This window comes from Aquila chrysaetos, chromosome Z, assembly GCF_900496995.4.
Source record: "Aquila chrysaetos chrysaetos chromosome Z, bAquChr1.4, whole genome shotgun sequence".
In the NCBI taxonomy this organism is placed as follows: Eukaryota; Metazoa; Chordata; class Aves; order Accipitriformes; family Accipitridae; genus Aquila; species Aquila chrysaetos.
In genome coordinates this window covers 24,859,276-24,882,465 of record NC_044030.1, presented here as the reverse complement: position 1 = coordinate 24,882,465, position 23,190 = coordinate 24,859,276, and the positions used below count along the sequence as shown (strand labels likewise).

Genomic DNA, 23,190 nt, shown 5'->3' with positions numbered 1-23,190 from the left:
GCAGAGCAAATATTTCTTAGAAGCCTGAGAATTATTGTATATATACTCTACAAGTGATTTGTTCAAGTACAGTTACTCAGATGCATCCCCAAAACTCTGAAATTACAGCACAATCAGCTGTAAAAACACCAGCAACAACACAGAATTGCAAATTAAGTCTCCTTTTCCCAAAATTCAGATGGCTATAAATTCAGGAAAGCACGGTGTGTTCCAGTTTAAAACACAGATAATGTTAATATAATCCCATTGTACTAAAATTCACCTCCCACTCAAGAACAAGAAAACATTCAGTTTAATAAAATGAAGGCAGAAAATTTTAAATCAGTTAAAATAATTTTGCTGAAACATTGTAAAATTAGCCAAGGGGTATTTCTGCAAGGCAGCATTACTTATAAGTAATATTATTTGTAACTATAGTTAAGAGCAAGTGTTCAGCAGGATACAAGATATCCTTTGCAGTTTGTGTAGATAAGGTCAACGTCTAGGTTTGCAATAGTATAAATAACAAATGCATACCAACAATTATGGAAAGAAGGATTATGAATCCATGTTCAGAATTTGAGATTTTAAAGTATTTTTAATTGATTATGAATGATTGGATTATTCCCTGCCCTTGTACTTCAGAGTGCTTCCCCAAGGTCCTTTGATTCCTGCCACTATTGCAAAGAAGATTAAAAAGGTTTAAGTTTTGTCTAGATTCAGTATGGCAATTACTATGTAACAAAACATTTCTTTCTGTATTAAAATCAATGAAATAGTACTGCAAAGAAACAAAGATTTTAAACTAGCTGAAAAGTAATTTCTCTCTCTTATAGCTGACATCACTTACTGTTCTTTGCATGGCATTAGGACCCAGCCTACTGAGCTTCTAAACAAGCTGTCTACTATTTCACACCTTTTTACATCAAGAGCAAAACAAACCAAAAAAGGTAACAAATGGAATATGATTTTATTCTAGGTCACATCGTCTAGATAATCTACTTGGATGCTAAAACACTACTCTAAGAAATAAAAAAAATTGCTCTTACAGTCTGAAATCGGGCTGAATAATTAAAATGGTTATTAAAGAATAACAGTATTTAAATGGTTGCTTTGTTGGTAAGATGTGGTTGTTACTCATACCAATTACTAACTGATTAATAAATGTATCTTTTATATCACAATTAGAATAGAATGGAGTAGAATAAAATAGAATAGAATTGCATAGAGCAGTTCAGCTGAAAGGGACCTGCAACGATCATCTAGTCCAACTGCCTGACCACTTCAGGGCTGACCAAAAGCTAAAGCATGTTATTGAGGGTGTTGCCCAAATGCCATTTAAACACTGACTGGCTTGGGGCATCAACCACCTCTCTAGGAAGCCTGTCCCAGTGTAATGCCAGATGGGAACTTACATCACCTGTATACCACGTATTAGTGATTCAGCCATGTTCCTATTGCCCAGGCCTCCTAAAATACCTCTTGTTATGTGTTAGCAAAACCTGAGCTCTGCAGGATAACTCAGAGTAGTAAATGAAATTCTAAGTACCAAAAAATGCCCAGGGCAACCAAAAGAAATTAAAGAAACTGAATACACTCTACATGTATTTATATCTCATAATAATGTACCAAAATGTACACAGGCTATAAAGTATGAACAAAGTACTGCATGCAATCTTTCTGTGTCCTAAAGTACTCTCTAAATAAAAACAATTTATAACTTAAATTTCTAGCAAGGTCTCTGTTTAATTCAATTCATTCAGCAGTGATAGGTTGAATCAAAGTTCAGATCCTAGCGAACAGCTCTGTATTAAAAAAAGAAAAACAAACCACCCCCGCAAAACCCCATGAAATTCCACAAAAATGTACTACCCAAACAGGTACTGTAGTTGTTATAGCTATAGAGCTGAGACTCTCCTAACCACTATAAAAACATAATTCCTTTTTATTCATCAACACAGCACACACTACGATTAAAAATCAAAGGGCTTTTGTCAGGAAAATGTTCTTTGTCAGGAAAGCACTCAAACAGATGCATGAAGGCCTACACCCAAGCAGGTCAAAGTCTGCTAGCTCCCCAGATTGTTGTATTTCTCTTACACTTGTGGTTGTGGAAATCTCTCCCTGTACCTCCTTCCTAAATTACAGCATGTTTAAACAGAAGCAGTCTACTTTTTCTGTCCTGAAAATAAGAAAAAAATGTTAAAAGACAACTAATTGCTTTTACATTTACTCTTCATCTACTGTAGTAGTTACAGCTGTTGCTTGGAACTTCCAACATCCGAGGCATGCAACACACTTTAAAACTAGGCATGAAAGATCCAACAAAAAGGGTGAGAGAAAAGCTTGTAAGTGGGCAAGACTGATCCCCTCTACCAAATTTTTCAGGTGTGTCAGTGTGACATTGTAACACAGTAAAATGGTGACACTGCATCCTGTAAGCATGCCAAGAGAAATGAATACTGTCACAATGATCGATTAGGTTTGTCAGCTCAGAAAAATGAAGTGATACTAGAATTAGTTTTTAAATATATAGCAAAATGTTTTGGTCACTAGTTTCAAGAGTTTGCCCTTTGGGCCATTTATAGTAAGCTAACCAGCTTAACTGCAAAGGCCTAACAATTGTTCTAAAATGGTTAATTTTTGCTTTTCAGAATAGAATTACAAAATATTTCTGATACCAAAGCCGAGATTAGCTGAAGTAATTCTATCATTGTTCTCTGGAGCTGATCAAAATACAGTGTGTGTCTATGCATGTATGTTATGTCTCTGAGTTTTGGCACAGAGTCCAATTTGTCAGGGCTGTGAGCATGAACTCCTTCTGGTGTTTAGTTGGAAGAGTGAAGGAGTTCAGCTGGCTGAGTCCAAGGTGGGCTCCTTCACCGGTGCAGAGAAGAAAGCTGGAAGCAAGGACTTGCCTGTCCTTTTCTCCGGGACCGTTTCCTGCTGTGGTTTACCACTGGCACCACAGCCGTGCAACAGCTGCTCTGCACCCAGTTGTGGACCTCCCGCAGTCTGGCCCTGACCTGGACCCTCTGGCTGGGCTTCCTGGCTCAGCCTTGCATCTGCCCCAGCACTACAGCCTTGCTGGGGCATCGCTAGAATGTGTCCAACCATGAGCGTCATCTCTGGCCCTGATCCTGACTCCTGCAACGTTGTCAGCAAGGCCAGTGCTCCTATCTGACTTGCTGTCATACTTAGCCCCCAGCTTGCCTTCCTTTGCAGGGCAGCCAGGCCTTGCTGCGCCCTGATATAATTTTGGTACACTGCTTTGGCAAAAAGAAACAATTTTCAAGATCAAGGTTGGCAACTGTTTGTTTCTTGAGAGAGGGAGCTCAAAGCATTAGAGATAAGTAATGAGTTCAGTCTGTTTGGAGCCAGATCAGTTAAGAGGTCTGCTGTGTTATCATTCTTGGTATCAAGGTAATGATTAAATTAAAAAATACATCCTGACCTAATCAAGGAGAAAGAGCCAGTTTTGGAAAGCTCCTCAAAAGCTCAATGAAAGTGTCTTCTGAATTTGCACAGTGCAAGGATTTCTGCTGCTCTGAGAAGATAAAGGTTACCTTTCTCCAGCAGTCATGACAGAAAACACGCCTGTGTCTCAGGATCTCCGGCCCACAGCCTGGCATTTTAGCTTCATGGAAGCTAAAATCACAGAAGGGGAGTTTGTCTTAGTCTATTGGTGATCTGACGGATGCATTCATTAGTATTGAACCAAATTCTGCTTTCAGGCACAGAGATGCAGGTTCAAGAATAGACAATGTTGATGCATTTTTACTTTTGACTTCAGTTCTAGCAAAGACAGTATGATCCTGGGAGTTGTGTTTGTGTAACTGACAGTAAAGTTTGGGCTACTGTATTTTTTTCCAAGTTTGAAATTATTCTTTCAACCTTTTTATTGACACCATTGAATACACAACCACTCAAGACACTCCTTTCCCCTACTGAACTAATGAAAAATCTGTCTTGAGAGAAGGCAGATCTAAAGTGTAAAGGCACTCTTTCATTTAGTAGGTGCTATGGGTGAAGACTTGGTACTAAAGTGGAAAAAAACTGTATGAGTTGTACAGCTGCTGCAAGCATGTCTTTCAAACTGTTGTATGTAATAGTTGTTCATAAATTACTACAAAAAACTATTTTGAAAACTGCCTGGGTTTTTGTGAGGATGTATGTATTTCTGTTAACAGAGGATTGATTTTTTAATTTTTTTTTCTTCATAGGGTGAACTGAGCTTTTAAGTAAAAGAATCCCTAGCCAGTACAGTGACACCACTCTTTAGGGCTTTGAATCTGTTTTTCACTACTTCAGCATTTTTTCCTTACTGAATCTGGGTACTGTAAAGAACTTTTAAAGTATGTCCACAGTCATATGTACCAAAACAGGTTCTGGCTTAACAAAGGGGGATAAGCCTATTTTAGATGATAATTACACCTATGGTGATCTTACCTGTAGATATTGTGGTTAAGACTTTCAAACAGGCTTAAGATAGGTGTGTCAGTCCCTTCACTACCAAAATAGGTAGCTTACATTTAATAGATTCTGGTCTCTCATACCTTTTAGTGTGCAGTTTTTCTCAAACTCAAGACTGTCTGAATCTTTACAAGTTGTTCTATGCAGGTGGTGCTATAGGGAATCTTCATGTGAACGGCTGAGGAGGAATTGAGATGTCTCCCTATAGATACCCATCCTGTAATTATGTAGCCTCTGCCCATACTGCCCTAGAAAAACCAGGACAACTGCCTAACACTGATAACATTGCTGCACAGAAAATACCACAGGGTCTTCCCTCCTTAACACTGCATAGCAGAAATATGTTGGATACTCTGGCTGAAGTTACAGACAAAGTCTGCACTTGTTTTGCAAACAGAAATTTTTATCCCTTCTATTAAAATAAGTCTAAGAAAGGCAAATATTGTTGTAATGAAAACTAATTTATGAAAAGGGTAAAATCTGTCAGTTTTCAGATATAGCTTCATCAAAAAGTTAACTGATCAAAAAATTGATGCCGCCTACCTAAGAGAAAGTGAAAATATCCCAATTCCATGGGTAAATATGTCATATCTGCAGTTTAGTTTCCTAATTAATCTGATTATTTGTCTGTCTGCCTCACAGTTTTTTCAGCTTCTACGTGTTTCAAAGGCAGTGAGTAGGACAGACGTCACTGTGAAAACAGCAGCACAGTCCACTCCGTGTGGAATAACTACCATGTTTGTTCAGCATCAGTTCTTTCATCCACAGGACACCAGACCCGTCAGTTCTTTTCTTCATAGAACAACTGATATAAAAATGATCAAACAACAAAATTAACACAGGGGCTGAAAATTCAGAATGCAAACTTTCCAAATTAAATAGGATGGCATAATTCATTTGCTAGAGATTGAGTTTTCACGAACCAGAATCTGTCTAGGAGTTATTACAGGAATTATGTTGCTACTTATCTTCATTCTGTTTCAGTAACAGCACCTGTAAGATTTATTGATGTAACTAGCAAACCAGATGGCAATTTTGCTAAACCTTGGAGAAAAAAGTGATTGATTTTTATACAGTCATTTTGTAGGACAACTTGAAAATATTAAACTGGATATACATATTGACCTACTTCCAATCAAGCCACCTTGTTATGTTTGTTGATAATCTACTATACTATTGATTGCTAGACTTCCCTATCCTCCAGAAACTGCTGGCTGTGTTCATATCTTTTCTGTGTAAAACGTCAGGAGATTGTTGGCAGAATCTGAAAGTTCTGCGTAACTTCTGCAACCCTTGCAGATCATACTGCGAAAGCCAAGTCTATTTTGTTTATTCTATTACACTCTTCAAGCTAATTTGTTTCCTGGCAGTGGAATATATACACAGTCTGAATTTTCTTTATTTACTGAGTTCATAAACTTCCCTGGCCAGGTAGATTGCTTAAACTAAGCCAGTTAATAAGGATACAAACCAGTTATCTCACTTAATTGCTGAAACATGCAAAATTATGCTCAATTTTATCTTTTTTTACTGCTTCTGTACACTTTCAAATAAAATGTGTGGCTTTTTCCAATAACAATATTTTAATGTATTATCCAGAAAATAAACAGTGAAAGAATGTTTTCACTGCAGCAACATTTCACCTAATTTTGAAGGAGAAAAGTCTACCAACAACCATTCTACCTTTATAAGCATGTAAGTTCAGATATTTTCCACCTACCATGTATATAGGAATGGAGAAGCTACCAGTCAGCTCTGATTAAGAAGCTGCACCACAGGACAGATTTGAAGAGACAGCATTCAGTACTGTGTGCCCCAGAGATAACATTAAGGAATGAGATCCAATAGTAGTGTTCATACATAAATCAGAATAGAAAATAAATACAGTGGTACTGGCCGGGCTATCTGCCTTCAGAAAAAGGCTTTAGGGAGAAAGTAACCAACAAATCACATGGAAGGCTGGCTTGCAGAATCTCCCAAGCCTTATCTCTTATGTTAAAATAAGTCATGGAAAATATTGCAACATTATTATATGTAGGTAATTTACAGATTTTAGAAAGTCATTGTTCAAAGGGAACATGGGAAAAATAAAGCCCACTACTACAAAGAGAGAATAAAATAAAATTATGTGTCTCACAACATTTGCAGACCTCAACAATTAAATTTGGAATGTCATTCACTTGAGCAGAAGTTCCTGAAAGAAACCCTGATGATGTACTCCACCTGCAAAAACTCTCTGTAAATCCTTTCAGCAATACCTTACACAGCTAAAAAAAAAAAAAAAAGTGAGGAAGGGGAGATTCTGAATGGTTTGCAAACCAATCTATATTTCTAGCTTTTAGGTGGTTTATTATACAAAATTTAAAAATGATACTATATGTTTTTGAGACAGAAAAAAGTTAAACGCTGTTTTCCAAAATGAAATTTCACAGTTTCACCTTATGAAACCATCACCTTATCTATTAATTTCTAAATGGATTTTTTCCAGAATGGAGACATTTCTGCAGGTGTTTATTCTGAAAAACTGATATTTTTAAAACCGAGATATTTTTCAAGCATCTCCGATCTGCAAACATATACAGACCTGGAGCAATTCCTTGGCCTATATGACTATGCAGACATAATAGCACAATGTGAATACTTATTATCTGTTTTATGTTTTCTATTGTTTCAGACAAAACAAAACATAAACGTTTGTCCCAGCCCTGAAGAGCTTGCAGTGTAAAGGTACTGAGCCATGGGAAGAAAATTCTAATTCTAATAGAACAAGAGAAGAATGTCAGCTGGCAACCGGCCACATACGCTCAATGTAAAGTTTTAGAAACGGAAGGATATTTTTCAAAGAATTCAGTATGCAATGTATTCCTACAACTCATCACTAATGGTCAGCTAGCCACCTGTGGACTTCAGTTCAAATTGCAGCCAATTATTATGCCAAAAGGCTATCCCTCCGCTTGCTAAGAGCGTGGATCTGTAGAGGATCAAGGGGTGAATTGCACTGCTGTCTAATGGGCCTGTTAGCCAGCTATGTCAAGGTTTCCAGCAGTCTCCATATGTACTTTACCCCTGCTATTTACAAGAACGAAACCTAATACTAAAGAGTAACTCTAAGTATCTCACACAGCTTATGGGCTATCACAATGCTCCAAAGCATCCAGCTGTCAAATGAGACAAAGCTGGGAGGTTTTGGTTAATGATGAAGACGCTCAGTAGCACATCTAGGTCTTAGGACGTGAGCTGCAGAGGTGCAGGGACAACACCTTCTGGCTGCCTCTGAAATCAGTTCTCAGAGGAGGCAGCTGTAGCCAACGTAAAACAGCTGACATCTTCAGCTCCAGAAGAAAACCACTGCATCTCGTCAGCGTCACATGGATCCAGCTCTACGAGACTGGCCGGTGGGTAGAGTTGTAGGTTGTGGGAGAAGGCGAGCCAACCCTTACTAAGCTCCCAGCTGCTGTGCCTGTAGCCAGCACCTGAGCAGGTGAATTTACAACAAGCTTTGGTGCCTCAACCTTGCACTGCAGCCGTACTCAAGGATGTTTTGTTCCCCTCTGGGCCTTGTCCTGCCGAGTACTCCCCAAACCCTGGCCCCAGAGAGCCGCCAGAGCAGCGCATGGGGACGGGTGGCCTTTGCGCTGGGCAGGTGAGATGGCCAAGCTCGGGGGCCCAAGGCCCCGGGTGCGGTAGGGACGTGTTTCACCCCGCGAGGCACACTCGGTGAGGAAAGGAGAAGCCTCCCCTGGGAAGGCGGATCGCACCTTCATGTCTGTGGTTAATAAACTTAATTGACCCAAGGTGAGGGCGGGCTCCCGCTTCCCCTCGACTCCCTCACGCCGCCGCATCGGTGCCGCCGGCCGGCAGGTGGCGCCGCGCCGCTGCGGTGCGGCCAGGGTGCGTGCAGCCACCCGGCCCCGGCGACGGGGGCTGTGGCGGTGGCTGTGGGGGCCCGGCGGCGCCGGCGAGGGCACAGCGGAGGGGGTGCGGGCGGGGTTGCCCCGGCCTGCGCGGCCCTCCGTGAGGGAGGGGGAGAAACTCATCCTCACTCCGGGAAGAAGCCGCGGCGGGCTTGCCTGGCGGGGGCGCCGCGCTGAGCCTGGCGGGGGTCTGCGGGAGCCCGCGCCCCTGCACCAGGCGGCAGGAAAGCCTCTGTGCCCGGCGTCGGTGTAGCGCGTTGGGTGCCAGCGGCGTTTACTAAAGGAGGCTTTCTAAAAGATGCAGAGCTCTTGTTAATAGGAGAGAGAAAGAGGGTAAGATTCAGGAGCTCTGAAGTACTCGGGTACTTTTAAATCCTGCTTCTATTATTTATTTATCTTTCTTGTATAAGGAGCCATTAATTTGTAAACTGTATCACTTCCTTCTTGCAGTAGTGAAATTTTCCCTTGCTATAATACAATCCCTGTTGTGTCTTTGGAAGTACGGATTCAGATACAATGCCAGGAAAAATAGGCTATTAACAAAGAAAGTTCTGTACCTTGGATTCACCTTTGAAGGGCATCGTGTCGGTGTCCAGGAATGTTTCATAGACAAGCAGAAAAGCAGCAAAAGGTGCGTGGAGGCTCTGGGAGCTGTGCAGTGGTTACATGCGTTTCTGTAAACTTGGTGCTGTGGTATGATGATTATTTTTGATACGCTTATTTACCACTTTAACTTCTTCAAGGGTGGGATTTGGGAAATATAATTTAATCCATATTTTTCAGAATGTGGAAAGTATCCAAAGCATTATGGTACAAACAGCTTAATATGCTGCAATTTCATGACACTACAGTGATTTAGCTGCCTTTTTTTGGCAAGAGAGGATAGTACCATATCAGACAGCAGACTCATGTGCTATGTCACAACATAAAGAGGATTACACGTACAGATTACAGCTCTTAGTATACCACAGAAATATCTAACACAAGCAGTTTATATCAGAATTAGAACTGCTACTGAAGAATTAAGTGTTTGGATAGTTCTGTGACTATCGTATGGGTCATGTCTGCAACAACTGAAACGCAACATGGAGAGGAAGTCCATGAGGTGTTTGGCTGCATGGATGTGTGTATTGCTGAGCTAGCAAAGGCAGTAATGATAGTGCATGATGTCACTTCTTATCTCTAAGGCCTTTGCGATAATCCACTGCTGCAGTTGCTGTGGGAGCTGGACATATGGTTAAAACCCATGAAAGCAACAGTACGTAAGGTCAACAGACATATGTCTGACAGGCCGAAAAGTTAATATGCTGAGAAGTCTGCAAACTAGAAAACTGGAAATCAGTATCTGGTGTATCCAAGAAGGGAGAAAGGCTCTTTTAGAAAGACTGGTGAGGAGTTTATTTAAAAAATATTTTTGTCTGGTGTTTTTTTATCGTGGAGCAAAGCTTGTATGTAATTCTTCAGTTGAGTAAATGTCACTAAAGCAATGACACAACTTCAATCTTCTAAAAAGTGAGAGAGGGCTAGAAATCATATGTGTGTCAGTAGTACTTTAACTCTTCCTTAGACCAGTGAATACTTAACGCTGTTTCCAGCTTTCTGACTTACCGACTTCTGGATACTCCAAAGCATTTGACTTAGAAGGATGCAAGCACCTGGTGAAAAGATCTGTATGCAGAAGTGTGGAAGCTACTGTGTAAAATAGGAATCTACACACTAGCATTAGGTATTACTGCAAAAAATTTTTAACTCCGCCAGTCTGTTTCAATGCTCAAAGTATGTTTTTAAACTAGAGATAGGTTGTTAAACCCAGAGGTTGTTAAATAATACTGGAATCTGATTAATGGTCATTCTCGCAGTTACAGGTCCCATTTGCAATTAGCAGGTAGTGTGGGTAGCTGGCAAAATTTATTTGATTTCTACTGCTGGCTGGTGTGCTGGCTTCCTTTGGAAGTAACACCAGAAAATGCTAAAGATGCTGTATTACAACAGTAAGGGGAATTTGGAGGAGACTGCTGCCTGCTTACTTGTCTTTGACTTCTCTCAGAGCAATGGAGTCCTGGGTCCCAAGCTGTGCTTCTTTTCCCACTGTCAGCAGGTGTTTCTGTTCGAGTGCCCTGTCCAACAGTGTTGAAATCTTCAGGCCTGTTTGTCTTTACGTTCCCTTTAATTCTCTTTTGTCGTCCTTTTAACTCCTCTCTCATCTTCTTACCTGCAGAACTCTGCGACCAATCTAACCACTTGGACTAAGTATAGAAACAGATCACCTTGAAATGATTCCTCAGCCCTTTAACAATCCAGTTCAAAACCACCTCTTTATATTAAAAATCTATACAGATTTTCTGCAGTTACCTTTCAGATACAGCCCCTTACTTGTCTCTCCACCATCACTTCCTTTTTTAACCTGCTTCCTTTCTTTTTTCATTTGCAGACTGTGCAAGCCGTTAATGTCATCATTTTCTTCTTTACGCTTCCTGCCATCTGTATCTTGCTAACTTCGCCCCTTCTTTCAAACTGCATTGCATGCCATATCTCCTTTTCCCATGTCAGTGCCACTAATTGCTCTTTCTCCCTCTATGTGATAGAATAATTTGTTCACTAAATTATATTTTTATGTAATTTCTGCAATATATACCTTACACTGACTTTCATTTCTATATTCAGTGTGGAGTGTTTTCTCCTTACAGATGATAAACAGAGAGAGAGGCAAAGCATGTTAATCACAAGCAGCCAGGGCTTTGTGGCTGAGAAACAGTTTACCAAAGTGGCTGACAGATGGCTCTGCGCTGTACTCTGTTTATTTCATAGTTATCAAAGCTCTTCCATACCATCCACATCTTCCAGAAGTTGACTGGTCTTGTTACTGGGGGCAGGGGTGAGGTAACAGCTATGGTGCCCAGCACTGACACCATTCCAAAGGTCATACTTTACAGTCTGCAAACTAGTGCTATCAGTAAGGGACAAATGAATAGGAGTTATGAAGAGTCAGGAAGGCCGCAGAGTGCTGTCCTAAGAGCTTAACAATTTGTTCCTAATTTCCCCATGGGTGTTTAGTCACCGGTTGTTCTCTTGACCAAATAGCCCAACTAGGACTGTGTCTGCTCAGGATAACATAGCAAGTTTTTCCACAGAGATCCTTCAAGGGTGAGTTACTTTCTAAGCATTTTACTGAGGAACAAAATGGAACAGAATGGCCGTCCTGGAAAATGGAAAACCACTTTACAAGAATACTGTTTAAAATAAAATAGCACTGTAAGTTATGCTTTTCCTATATTTTGGTGATATTTTGTGCTAGATGGTATCTTAATGTTAGATGCAGTGCTGCCTTTGAAAGAAAGCACACCAGCAGCAGTTCTTGCACGTGTTTTGCTACAGATTTGGTCTAACAAATTCTCAGTTCCCAAAACATTAAAAAGTCTTTTCTTACATCTGTGCTCCTTTCATCATGCTAATACCCTCCTACTGGTATAGTTATAGTTAATTCCCTCTGAATAATACTGCTGTACTCAGGAATAGTGGCACAACACCAAAGCTAATAGGCTATCCATATTCTCAGCTTCACAAAAACATGAAGAGTGATAGAATTTTACAGCTACTGCTGTTGACATTGTTTCTGCAAAGTGAACATTACATCTTTTAATATTGTGAGGGTTTTTAATGGGACTTGTTTCAGGACTTCATAGTTGGTTTCTTAAATAAGTTGTGCTTGAGTTATAGGTAGACACTAGGGAGAGAGAAGTGATGAATAAACCATTATCTACAATTTGCTCCTGGAAAGGAGTATCTTGGTTTTGGTGTTTGTATCCATGAATAGTGATGTCCTTGTGACTCAGCATCATTTTCACTGGTTTCACTGCAGGGAATTACAACAAAATTTTAAGGAGCATGTGTGAAACAGGTATGTTTACCAGAAATAGGACAGTAATTCTTTTAAGTCTATAACAAGTTCAAACTTTACCTTGTCCCTAATCTACTGTAAGTCTTAATTATATGAGGATTCATAGGTCACTTTTCTAATAAAAGAAAAATTATTTGGGAAAGGTTTAGCTTAATCAGGCAAAGGAGCTGGGTGATACCATACTTTACAAGGTTGTTAGCTTTCCAAAAAGTTTTTAGAGCAGTTTTAAGTAATTCCATTCCTTTTCTCAGGATGGCCTTACACAATAGTTTCAAAAGGATTATTTCCCTTTGGTTTTCATGAAGATTATGCAAATCTCAAAACATGTAGAACCTAGCTAAAAGAATCTATAAAATGCATGGACTACTGTCATCATTTTAGCTATGTGACAGAAAGAGGTGTGCATAGGCAGGGATGCACTATTTAGGCCTTCAGAAGATATGGGGGAAGGGTTAATAATAACACTTGAAATTTAGACTTTTGACTACTTTCACACAGAGTTGCAGGAAGATCAGATAGTGCTCTAAGGTGGGAGATTTCTTTGTTAATTTTATGTGTATCTATCATACCAGTCTGTCATCTAATCAGCATACTCCAAAAATCTATAGGAATTAAACTTGGAGAGCAAATTTTTTGTCCATCAAACAGTATTTCTTTTGTTATGTCATCTAGTCAGACCCATCAGCTTGTAGATAGTTTGTGAAGTACGTTTTTCAAATGTTTATGTTATGTAACCAAACTGAATGTGTTGAAAAGGGAAAAAAAAATTAATGTCAATAAACAAACTGACTTTATAGCCTTGCTATATTTGAAAGGTTATATAAACTTTGAAGCAAAGCTAAGGTATACTTTTGCTGTAATGTGTTACAGAGGTGCCCTGACTAGCTTTGTGTGAGCCAGCTTGGGTATCTGAAACAAGGTGGCTAAAGCCAAGCTTCTTATGCTTAACTTTCCCTTCAAGAAGACTGTTTAAAGTGGACTATGGTACACTAAACCATTCTCTTAGTTAAAGGAGATTTTTCTTGAGCTGTACTTTTTCTTCTTAAGCCATTTGCTGCAGCAGTACTTGTGTTTTCTTTTGAAGCAACTGTTACTACTGTCAGAGCATTGCAGTTCCAGTGAAAAAGGACCATTTCAAATTTTGGTGCATATAAAGGACGTTTGACTTTGTTATAATGCAACCTGGGATATGGAAAAAAGAGTTTTTTAGTCCAGAGAGAAGATAAGCAGGAACTGTTCACAGACGTCAAATGTCATGTAAGAACTCGGACAAAATAAAATAGTATTTCATATAGTTCCTTCATGTCTTGCTTCTTACTTTTCTCTGTAATTATAAATAAAGTACTGCACTGGATCTTGCTTTAAAATAATCCTTCAGAAAAGAAACACAATTATTCCATCTGGTATATTGCAAGCACTTTAGAAAAAGTGATGCAAATTGTGATGCATCTCAAAAAGCTATGTAAATTACACATAAGCACGTACATGTGCAAATGCTAGCCCATATCCCAAACAAGCTTATTCAGCACCCCAGCTGTCAGTGTGACAATGGTTAAAACTCACATTAAACAAGGAACTTCATTTAAAAATGTGATACTCTAGTTGAACTGTCCTGTCCTACCCCTATGATTCACAGCAGGACTTCTCTCTCGAATTTTCCTCCGCTTTCTTGTCTGGCTTTTCTCATATAAAAAGAAAAGTAAATAAATCTTCATTTGCTTCCTCAAAGGTGAGTTGTAGAAATAGGAATCACCTTCCAAAACAATGGGACGGTCAGATGTCTCCATTATCATTATTGCATCCAAAAGTAGTATAGAACAGAGCAAAAGTTAAACCTATTTGGAATTGCATGTTTTGCCACCTGGCCCAGTAAGACACTAGGCACTGGTGCTGGCTTGTGAAGGACTGTGTTCATGCAGGATCCCTGTAAGTAAAGGAGCCTTACAGCTTTCTACTCTACCTGGGTAGACAGTAGAATTTCTGTGCATTTAGAAGTGAGGCAGTAACTAAGAATCCCTGGCTTCATTTCTCTTTTTTTGCTGAGTGGGTCAGATTTCACTTGATGTTGTTGTTGTAGTCTGCATTTCCAGTAATAAAGGCAAAAAAAAGAAAAATATTCGTGTATTCTGGCAGGTGAACAGGAAGACGATATAAACAATACTGAATTTGCACTGCTCACAGCAGAATGTAACAGTAATATTCACCAACATTCACACCCAAGTCACTGCAGCATTTCTTCTCACCTTTGGCTTTCCTTGATTGTTGCAAGGGATCTCTCCCGGAATTTCCGTTACCCACTTATCCTCTACACTGGGATTGTCTGTCAGCTGCTGCTGCCTCCGTAGTACATTTAAGAGAGAAATTTGACATTTGAACTAGTAGCTATGGTTGCAGGCAATCTGCTTTGTTCTTGGTCTAAAGGAGCCACAAATTAAGATAGCTTTGCAGCATCTGGATAAGCATTGCCTTTCTTGTGTATGGAACATCCATCTTTACTTGTGACCACATTTACTGGTTACTGAACACATTGCATATTTGCATAGATTAGGCGAGTCAATAGAAGACAGATTATACTTTCTGTTTTGGGAAATCTTTTCCTTTCCTCATCTGCTTGAGGATTATTGTCTTATGCTTTGCACCCATCTCTTTTCCCTACCACACAGACCATTTATTTTTACACAATTTAGTATCTTGAAACAATTCGGCTGATGGGTGTTTCCCTATAACAAATACTGGGTCTGAGTGTTTCTAACTTTTAAGATCTGTTTAAATCCAAGTACGAGGTATGTGTAACTGAGAAGAACAAAGTAGAATAGCAGTAAAATGTCATATAATACTCCCGTGATGGGTTTAAAATTGGTACCAATGAGAAAGGAATTAAATACACCATTTTGATCTTTCACTGAAAGAAGCATGGACAGTCTATTAACTGCATGTTACACCATGTAGTTTAGTGAGCACATAGTGATGTTCCTTAAATCATTACAGGATGTGAAAGATTTTATGGAGCTAAAAAAAAACCAAACCGCTATGCACAGTTTTTGGTTTATAAAGAGAATAAAGCATTGGTTTAAGTGACAGGGAACAGAAAGTGGGGGGCAAACAACTTCTAAGCATGCTTTGGTACCGAGGTGATGTGAACCATGAATTTCAGTGTTTCTTCTCTCCTGACACTAACCCTTGAATCCATGGCCCCCATGGCTATTGCTAGGAGGAAATGACTAGAAGATGGATACTTTTAAAATTTTCTTGTTCCTCCTCTCCAGTACTTGCTGATACATTTCCATTGTTAATTTCTGTAAATGTCCTGTCCTTACCTTAAAACTAATGATACCAACTATATAAACAAGAATTACAGCCAGTTGAAACCTCAGAAACTATGCTGTTATGGGAGACAGGCAAGTTAGTATTTCGGTGGATTCACACAAGTCTGTGCAACGCTTATGGGAGAATTTGACTCCCGACAGACATACATTAATGAATTAAACGGTAGCCATTGAACTATCTGACTTGACAAGCCTAATTCTGTGTTTGATCTTTTGCATTGGTCTGTGTTGGTCTGGTCATTCCTGTCTTGGATACCAAGTCTGGATTTCTGTAACCTGGTTTTCCAAAGGTCCTCTTCCTGTGAGCAATGCATATGATACCCTTCAGAGCATTTTGGCGAGAATGTAAGGTACCTCAAGCAATTTTGGATAAACAGCGTACCGTTTAATATTAACATGTTTACTCTGTACCAGATTTACAGAAGTCCTAGGTCTACTCTGAAATTTACTTGAATGAATAGTTGATAAAAGAAGTAATCTCTTACGTGAACAAACTCCAGAACACCATGTGGGGAAACAGAAGCTTTATTTCAGTACGGTTTATCCAGATTGGTCTACATTTTATACGCAAGATTATTAAGAATTATTCATAGAGTCATCATTGTATTTCATGCTGGTAACAAGCTTATTCTGGAAAGACTTGGGAAAATGCACTCATCATTTCCCTACCTACCTTGTTACCTTTAATTTGAATTGCAGCCATTAGTTAAGTCTTAGACAATATAAAAACTGAAATGACATCAGCTGTCATATGGAACAATATGCATCAAAATGTGCCATGAAGATAATTCATTAGATTTCACAGGATTGCAAAACTCACCAAGGGGGTGTGTGTGTGTGTGTGTGTTTATGTGCACAGTCTGCTGAAGCTGAAAACACAACTGCTTGATGAGTGTTTCTTCCTTTGTACCAGCATACCCACTGAGCTGGTAATTATTCTTGCTTTTTATCTGATCATTATAAGACAGAAAACAGTCTTTTTTCCTGCTTTCCTGCTTCACAAATCACACATAAGAAAGTCTCTGTATTCTGAACCCATTTTTAATTTCCCCCTGTCCTTCACAATTAATTTTAAATGTTTTAAATTACATATATAGTAATTAATGCTCTTCAGAAAATAACAGTGTCTTTATGATGCAGCTGTACTGATCTCCTATCCCATTCTCACAGACACAGGTCTGAGCAAAAATCCCTGGAAGGTAAAGAAAAATCATGTGTGTTCAATCAAAGTGTGTCAGAATATTCAGGAAGGCATTAAAAAAGAAATAGCTAATCCCTGACTTCCGTCAGATGAAGCAAGGTGATTATACAAATAACACTGAAAAGCAATAATGACATCTCATTTTAGATTCATAACTGTGAGACATTTAATAAAATATGATTTTATAATCTCAAACCTTGAATTTCAAGAGAGCCTAAATCCCATTGAGAGACTAAAATCCCATTTAGAGAGACTAAATCCCACTGAATTTCCCTTTTAAAATTATATTTCTGGAGTCATTCAGTATGGACATTATTTATTTATAAATCATATTGAGTGTGTAAACTTCATGTAACTTTTTAGTGGAATATGTATACCTGAATGAAATGAATATATTACAAATTCTTCAAAACAAAGTTTCTTTGGTCTGTATAGATACAGACCTCAGTATTACCAGGACCCCCAAGCTCATTACACAAACATAGTAACAACAGCAGCAACAATGTTAATATTGTATTCCATGAGGTAAATTGTATTTCTTTAAAATATATTTTATAAAGTATTATATACTGCACATATCAAATATATTAGACAAAGGCTTTAGTAGTAGTAGTAATTGTAGTTGTATATATTCCTATATAAGCATTAGAATGCAACAGATTATTATTCCATTTAAATGGAAGAATGTATGCCTACCAGAAAACAACACAGCTATATTCTGGCAATTTAAAAAACAACTCAGAAGAAAAATTATGCTGACCATAGTTTATAATATTATGAATTTGAGTCATCCTGTTCTGAAAACATTGATTCAAGATGTTGTCTTAGATGTCCATGATCTTGTAGAATGTATTAATTTTTGGTTTCTCCTTGTAGTGAAACCAGAATGGGATAAAAGATATGGAGTATTAAGAGTCCGATAACAATCAATACAGAGAATTGAAATGAGAGAAAAAGAAATGTTCTGGAGAAAAAAGGGCGGGGGGGGGGAGAGAAAAGGTGGAGTGAGAAAGAGCAAAAAAGAGAGAAATTTAGAATGACAGTTGTACAGTAAATGAAGCAAGCAAAGCCAACCCACCCGTATTTATGATAAAGATTTATGTCTGAAGTTACTTTCGGACTATTTTGGTCAGTAATGTGTTATCCTTCTTATTTGACCCTTTTCTTAGGCAGCTATTGAAATCTTGCAGATAGTTACTGCCAGGATTTTGAAACACCTCTCAGGTTTGCCCGAGAGGTTTATGTCTTACTAGTAACCAATCATTATTCCTCCCACAGAAGATTAGTATTTTTCTTTAGCTTACACAGAAACCTTAGTCATCAAATGAGATTTATCCTATTTAAATTGTTTGTGTATTGATATTGAAAAAGTATTTTCAAAGTCTGTGAATAACACCGGCACAATAATATCCTCTCCCCATCAAATCATGCTTTAATTCATTTTACTAATATTCAAAATTTCCTTGGTACATCTAGATTAAAAGTAAATAAACTAATATCATAATGGCAGTCATCAGTTTTAAAGTAGAATTATGAACATTTTGTGATATAGTACATCTAAAATATATACCAAACCTGAACAACAGAATCAAAAGCCAAAATGAAATGACTCATGTAGAAATGCTGAGAAACAGCAAAGCAACCAACATCCAGAAAGGAATCCAGGGAAACCACATGACTTGAAACAAGAGGAAAACAAACTGGATAATGGAAGGCATGCTGTGCAGAACAAGCAAATACAAACAGCATACAATAATGTACAGAAATGACTGAAATAGGATATGAAATACAAGAAAAGGATTAATGAGGCAGACAGAAAAATGGGTTCCTGAAGTGCCTAATAATAATAATGAAAGGGAAGAAGGAAATGGAAGAACAGTATGGCTAAAGCAAATGTGTTGCATAAAGCCCATTGTTCCACTGTTTTTGCTTTGACACTTCTTTAAAACAAGCAGGGTTTTGTCTAGGGGTCTAATGCGAGGCTTAAGACTCAGAAAGCAAGATCTTTGCACCCTGATACCCTTCTGTGAAAGGAGTCCAAAGGAAATACTGAACTCTCATTCTGAGAGCACCCACTTTGCAGAAGTGTAGTATTTTTAGATAGGCATCTTTTAAAATGCTTTCTGTTGACAATGCAGTGTCATGGCATCTGTTTGACATGATAGAAGGGTAAGAAGGAGGATGTAGAATAGTAAAAGGGGGCAGATTATAGAGCTGTTGGAAGAAGCAGAGTGCCACTAGTCTGTTTTCAACAGCAGTTTTATTTCCAAACTGACTCCTAGTAAAATGGTGTCAAGCATATTTCCCACCAGCCCAGACTGCAGAAAAATCTGCAGACTCCAGGAAAATTAGCAGGCTCCAGCTGAAGGGTGGCTGTACAATGTGTAAGGAAGTGACCGAATAGACCCTGAAAATTTACAAGTTGTTAGTGTGAAAATGATGAACTGATTAATTACAGGAACTTTAATGGCTTTAAGGGATCAAGAGGATGTAGGGCAAGAATTTTGGTGAAAAAGTAAGAATTTCAATCAATGATAAAAGGGTTACTGCATCCAGTGATAATTTTACACTTAAGTCCCCATTTCTATGGCTCAAATAGAAGACTTTGTCCAGATTTTTTAGAATCAATTTCTAACTTTTGTTTTAGCTATTCCATGAATAAATGCTTTAAAAATGATGATGTTAGAACTGGTAGCAGTACAGATCTGCTGAGCCTATGGTTATTAACATGTTGATGTAGATTGATGAAAATGCCAGCACCCTGTGATTTATCTCTTCTTAAAGAGGTACCTCACATGAACAGCTAGCCAGAAAATGAACACGAGTGCTGGTAAAACAGACGTTAAAATCCCAAAAACAACAAGGAAAGAAAGAGGAAGCCTGTGCTTTATCACAGTTTTGCTACTCTAAAGGTTACTCTGAAGGAAAAGCAAAACAGATGTGTCAGATCACATGAGCATTTCGAAAGGCTAAAAGGTTGTCTGAAAAAAAAGGATCAAGTTGAAGGCATCTGCTGTGAAGAGAGAAGCAGCTGCTCAGGAATGGTCTGAGGACAAAAGCCTGTGTCTGAGGAAGGGGAACATCATTTTGACAGCTGGAGAGTATAGAGTTCCCACCAGAGACCACCCGTGAATGGAAGAAGTGGAGCCACCTTCACAAGTCACCAGCTTTCAGGTAGAACCACAGGACTTTGCTTTTCTTACCCCATAACTGTGTCTTAGCATCACCTTTTACCCAGCCACCTCATAAGTATTTGAAACACCACTATGATCCAGACTGGTCCCTGACAATAATGGAGAAAAGAATTCAAGCTTGTTTTCTTTTAAAAAGTATAACCATACAGAGGTCACAGTAGGAATGGTTTGTTTTAACTGTAGGACTAATCTGCAGGTATCATCTTGTAACTGCACAAGCAAATAGATCATTACATTAATCCTCTATCGCAGACATCTAGTGATGTGCCTCTGTCAAGGTTGCACCAAACCTACTTTTCATAAGAATGAAGCCCCCAAAAAGCAGTCTGTGTTGCCACTAACAAAGCTGATGAAAACAGAAAATGCTGGAGTGGAAAAGCTGTTCATTATTGGACACATTAGTAGAACTAATTTTGTGTTTAAATTTATGTCACTTCATTTTAATTCTAGTTGCTTGCTATTAATGGAGATTAAATTTATTTATAATATTTGTAACAGACTTTGTGGATCCTTTCATTCAACTTAACCAAATCTATCACTTACATTCTCTGTCTTTTTTTGTGGAAATGCAACATTTTTTGCTAATATCAAACACTCCAAATGCTTTGTTACTTCAAGTAGGCACTATGTATCACTCAGCTGTTCAGTTTATAATGCAGGCTCATTACCATACTCATTACTGTGAATTATGGAAGTTGCCTGGCTGGCCTTCATTAACCATCTGGCACTTAAAAACTGATTTGTGTTTATATGTAACGTTAATTTTACAAAAGCACCTGAACATCCACTGGAAACATGGATTTAATCTGTTTCTCAGTATTTTTTGCAAGACCTCAATGATTGTTCCAAAAAGATATTTTGCTTTACTTTTATTATTTTATTTACATACATGGATGACATCACACAATTGTAGGCATGCAATAAGAAGGAGAATTTTTTTTCCCTCCTTCTACTGCCTATTCAATAAAGTGGTTGCTTTTTCTGTCTTAGCCAGTGGCTGATCTAATGAAGCCTTGACCAGGATCAGCTTTTCAGACCATGCTTTTCACAAAGCAGTAGTTTTGGGCCCAACACTTTGCAGCTTGGCTTTACTGCTTTTGATAAGTTTCCAAATTTCTTTTATAAGTTGCTTCTGAAACATTCAGAAAAATATATTTTTAAAAGTACAATATTTCAGTAATTTCATTCTAGTGCCCACAACGCACTAGAGGCTAGTCTTAAAATTGCTTTTCATTCAAGGTCTTGATCATTCATAATCTTCAGTGGAAACAAAATCATTTGTAATGACTACACTATCATTATCAAATATATTAAATCATCAAGGTTTCCAAACACCCATTTTAAAACATTTCAAAGATATCTTATAAATATTGTATTATGTTAACAGCTTGAAAACTTCTGTAATGGCAGAATCACTCTCTAAAACTCTTGGGAAATGTATTAACCTCAAATTACAATGTCTGCATCTTCAGCAAAGTCTCTATCTTTCTCAGTTGTGTATTTTTTCAAATTATTTGCCTGAGCCTAGAAACTAGTATTTTTTCATAAGCTTTTCCAGCTGAACAGTTGTAAGAGACTGAATTGTTATCTTGAACCATTTGCCTCAAAGATTGTTAGGTGTGAGGGACTGGGCTGTCATCAAGGAACTGTGAACTGCTCATCTTGAGCCCTTTGTCTCTAAGATGGCCGGTTTAAGGAGGACACCCCTCTGTCCATAAGGACGATTACCAGGCCATTGAGGCATCCAGGGGAGGAAACTGGGCTGGAGCTGATAAGATACTGGTTTTTGGTGTCGATCACACGAAGGTCGTGTGATAAATGAAACCTGCAGCGCATGACATCATCGAAATATGCCCTATAAAAACCCATAGAGACAAGCTGTGGGAGGGCTTTTCTTCCTCACCAAAGAATTGAAGATTGAGGACCGACGGGACGCCGCTGGATCCATGGTGGTGACCATCCTTGCAACTCTATCCCGACTGCTTGCTTAATTTCTACCTTTCCTTCCATTCTATCCTATCGCCACCATTTTCCACTTTTGATACTTTTGATAATAAAAACTCTTTTGACTATACGGCATTTGACCTCGTTTGTGTCTTAATCTTGCTCTTGGGATCATATCGAAACCTTCCCCGACATTGGATCGGGACAACAGTTGCTTTATCTAGCTCAGAGTCTTGTGCTCCTGTGCCCTTAAGAAAATTCACCCTAGCGTTGACAATGTATATAGCTCCCCCAGGCCAGCAAAGGCCCATATGATGAAACTTGAAGATGAATCACTTGTTCTTGAAGGTTTCAACAAAAGAGCACTGTGAGCAGGTTCTGTGTGACCAAGAAAAGTTACTGATGCATTTAACCCCTTTTCAGCACTGGCTGGTGAACCAAAATACCAGAGCCCTGTTGTGGAAGATTTATACACCTAAAGAGGGACTTAGTGTGTGGGAGGGTGTAAGTATCTTGATCAACAACTAGGATTTTGAAAGGTGATCCTAACTTGCTACGTGATCCTGGATGAACCTAAAGGTGACATACCTGGTACTGCCCTTTACAGACCAATCCAGGACTCCTCAGAGCCTGTTTGAGAGCACTCATGTTGTTTTCAAATGAGCTATGGTGTTTCCTTCTGTTTTCATCTTCAGTTCTGTTCTCCCCCTCAAAGGATATAAACACACATTTTATGCCTTTCTTAAGAGTTTGCTGTGTATAAGCTACTGTGGTTAGAAGAGTAGGTGGGCAGGAAAGCTGCTGAAGTTGTGTCATTGTGCAGCACAAAACAAAAGAGGACATGTGCCATCTTGTGAAATAGGTAGTTGGAGGGCTTAGATGGCAGCATGGCTTCAGGTGTTTTCTCCCAACATGGTTTTTATCATGGTCCATATATCATCACGGGTGAATACATGGGGTGAGCTCTCAATGACATACTGTTCTCTTCCTGAGGCTTTGCTTAGAAAAGAAGAGAGCCCTACTAACAGCTTTTAAAGAAGGACTTTTGGCCTCCTCAGGAACTGATCCTAGCAGAAGGTGATGTCTCCAAAGCACAAGATTGCATTTGCTTTGGTGATCTCAGCAAACCCTTTAGACCAGCTAAAGTATGGGTGGTACCCCAATCAGTATGTTGTCTGTTTGTCCCATGTTGTGCTATGTGCCATTCAAGATGTGCATGCATAACATGAACTGAATTCTGTCCCCCATTCCTGGGCCAAGC

General features: G+C 38.8%; 1 long non-coding RNA gene across 1 annotated transcript; it reads left to right on the top strand.

Moving 5' to 3' along the window:
• The first annotated feature begins 8,795 nt into the window (after window positions 1-8,795).
• Window positions 8,796-22,420, top strand: LOC121232704. Its single transcript, XR_005931639.1, has 3 exons — window positions 8,796-8,997; window positions 19,576-19,965; window positions 22,353-22,420. It is a non-coding gene; the product is annotated as an uncharacterized LOC121232704 (long non-coding RNA).
• Window positions 22,421-23,190: the final 770 nt, after the last annotated feature.